At 39.0% G+C, this 3,286-nt stretch overlaps 1 pseudogene; it reads right to left on the bottom strand.

The window, feature by feature from the left end:
• Positions 1–1,674: 1,674 nt before the first annotated feature.
• On the bottom strand, positions 1,675–2,774 carry LOC101568412 (annotated as a pseudogene).
• Between the last annotated feature and the right edge of the window lie 512 nt (positions 2,775–3,286).

The following is a 3,286-nucleotide window of genomic DNA, read 5'->3' on the forward strand; positions in this document are numbered from 1 at the left end:
ATATATATATATACACACACACACACATATATATATGTATTTTTTCACTACAAAATGGTCTTTCATTTATATCCCCCTTTTTTTGTTTAGTTTTGTCAAGAGATGGGTATGCCATTGCCATTCAAATATTGTAGGTGCATGAATTCAGCAAAATAATCTAATATAGTCCACTAGTCCATAATAGTAGCGGGTTATCCATGGAACTGGCAGTGTCAGAAGTTGTTGACTTGAGCCTTTTACAGCTCAGCATATTAATATGGCTTTACTTTCATACCTCATGTTTATACTTTTCTGCTGGATATTTAAGACCAAGATAAAGCAAGACCTATATAACAAAGAATCATTTCTATAGTATGTCAGATACACCATATATTTATTTATTTATTTGAAGTTAAGGTATCCTGAAGTGAATACCACACTGGAGTTTAATTGTCGAAGTCTCACACACCAGCACAGCAATATCCATAGGCAAAGTCTTCTAACAGCATTACAGCAGACATTTTCATAAAGGCCATACATATGGCACACTGAAAGTATTAAAAGGTACAGATGACTCAACAGTACAATTTAAAAACTATATCCTATTAGCCCATTTAACCCAAATGAAACCTGGATCTTTCTATGAAATACCACTCAGGAAACGAGGTCAGAATAAATTTCTTTGTCAAAATAAACTTGTTCATTTACAAGTCAATTAAGAATACTGACTGCTGAATCAGATAGCAGAGAGCCCCTCTTCTATAATATTTGCTCTGCTCCAGATATTAACATTGTATTAAAAAACTTATAAGGGGCAATGCGAAAATCATTATTCTTTCTACCAAATAAGTGTAATCTATACTGACCTAGAAATAAATTCAGGTCCAATTTCTTAATGTGAAGCAAACAAAAATTCAAAAGCAGTAAATTTTTCTAATTTAAGTAAATGATACCTAGGTATGATAGGTTATAATTCATGTTCAAAATTAGTAAATTCTGAAAAGACAAAAATGCATTCATTTGTTTTCTATAACATTAGAGAAGATAGAAGGGCATGTTTAAATCACTGCCATGGTCAAGAGACAATATTCTGTTGGTCTTTGCAGACAGTATTCTGCAAAGTATTACAGAGTTTTATATAGTAACAACTTTTTTTCTTAATATGGTAACAACTTAAAGTCCACATTATGCTCAATATCAAGCACCTGTTAACTGAAGAAACTCAAACATTTTAATACATATAATATTTAGATTATAGTTCCTTGGTTGTCAAAAATAGTGATTGTTGGTGCCAAATAATTGAATTAAAATAGTGCCAAGTCATCTCAGCAAAATGGGAATACTGAGGATCTACCATTTATTATTATCTTACAATATTATAGGAATTGAAAGTCAGAAGTTATATGTTTATGTCAATACTACATTTGGATGGCTACAGTATATATTTAAAGATGGCTTTGTTTAGGAGACTGGAAAAATGCTCATGGAATAAGCACTATCTCAATGTCATAGGTCCATAGACACAACTGTACCTGGTGGACACGTACAGAAAATGGCAACTTTAACATAGCTGTGCTTCCAAAGGCATTTCCTTTAGAGGTGGCTGAGGTTTTTCCACATTACAGAAAGACTAAGTAATATGGTGTGGCTATCTTAACCCAATTTCATTTCAGGCAGTTATGGTACATGTCCCAAACTACTATTCCTTCTGCCCACCATGCTGGCTCCAACATTCCATGATCCACTGTAATCTTTTGGTCTTCCCTCCTTTGTAGCATGGGAGCCAGTGCTGCTATCCATTGAGTAGGTAGACCACCAATTCATAGGTGAACATCATAATAGCTGTGTTTGGAATCTGTCTCGCCAAATGAGTTGTTAGACCACAGTAGAGTGGCCCATAACCTTCTTCTTGAACCACCAAAGACATGTCTGAAAAAACAATCTATATTTTATTCCTTCTTCACGTAATCTTGTTCTTACAACTTCATGTGGATATGCTATAGTTGTAGCACAAGTTTTTGAGGTGGCAGCAGCAAGCATCAATCGCACATAATCTGATGCTTCTTTCACAGACTCTTCAGCACTTTCCATCATCGACGCAGTCTTACAATCAAGTAATTTTTGCTTGATACTTTCATAAATAACAAAATGGATAACAGTCTCTGATATGCCAGCGTAGGACACAGACATGCACCTGTAAAATCCTTTAAGTCCATCTGCCTGATACACTTTACGGACACATTCAAAAGCACCCATTTGCTTTTCCCCACTATTCCTTGCATCAAGCTATAACCGAGTCTTTATAAGCCAAATGGGGTTTAAGTTAGTCCATATTTCTACAGGAAATGATCTGCAGATGGGGAGCATGAGATGACACGATCTCTTTTCGGGAGAAATGTACAGTAAATGCCTGCCATTGCAGCTGAAATCATGTGAACCTGGGTAGAATCAGGATCAAATACACCATTCAACTTTTCCTTGCAATTGGAGTAAGCAGCAAAGTATAGTGCTCTGAAAGGGGCCACCCCCACTATATTGGGGCATGATCGTCTAAACAAGGAACAGGGCCCTTCTTTTTCCAAGATCACTTTTAGACAATGGAGGGGTCCAGGAGACACTACTCGGTTAACACTGGCTCCAGCCCTGGCATTCAACTGAACTTCAGAGATATAAAGTGTCACAGAAGACAACTGCAGCTGTGTTTTCACAACTTCCGGTGGACATGTCAGAATAGCTCCCACTGTGCCGCCACATTCCCCAGCAAACCGATGCACCAGCGTGTCCCTCTGGCTCATTCTTTCTCTAGCATGTCCTCCAGGCGCTGAGGTGGGACGTGGACTAGGATGCCGGCTACAGCGGGCGCTTCGGTCCTGGAAGGAGACATAGCACGCCCTGGGGACAGCCGAGATGCGGCTGCACACAGCTAGCCGCAGCTTCCGCGCGCCGGTACCACCCACTCGCCCTCGCGTCCTCCTGCTGTGTGCCCGCGCGGCCTACACACTTTAAATTAATAGTTCGGATTTACTGTTGTTGCTTTTGTTCTTGGCAAGTCTATTGTGTTCCACTGTTGTTAGCTTTCTGTACTGTAAAAAAATAAACTGAGGTAATCAGTTTATAATGAGGAAAGATTTATTTTTGCCTCACAGTTTTAGAGGTTGTAATCTGCCATCGCTCGGCCCCATTGATTGTGGTCTGTTGCAATAGTGTCCATGATGGCAGTAACATATGATAAAGGACATCTATTCACCTCATGTAAGCCAAGAAGCAAAGGGGCACTACAGGGCTCCTATATCCTTCCAAAGGGGAC

The sequence above is a fragment of the Octodon degus genome, unplaced genomic scaffold (genome assembly GCF_000260255.1).
Source record: "Octodon degus isolate 3935 unplaced genomic scaffold, OctDeg1.0 scaffold00046, whole genome shotgun sequence".
NCBI lineage: Eukaryota > Metazoa > Chordata > Mammalia > Rodentia > Octodontidae > Octodon > Octodon degus.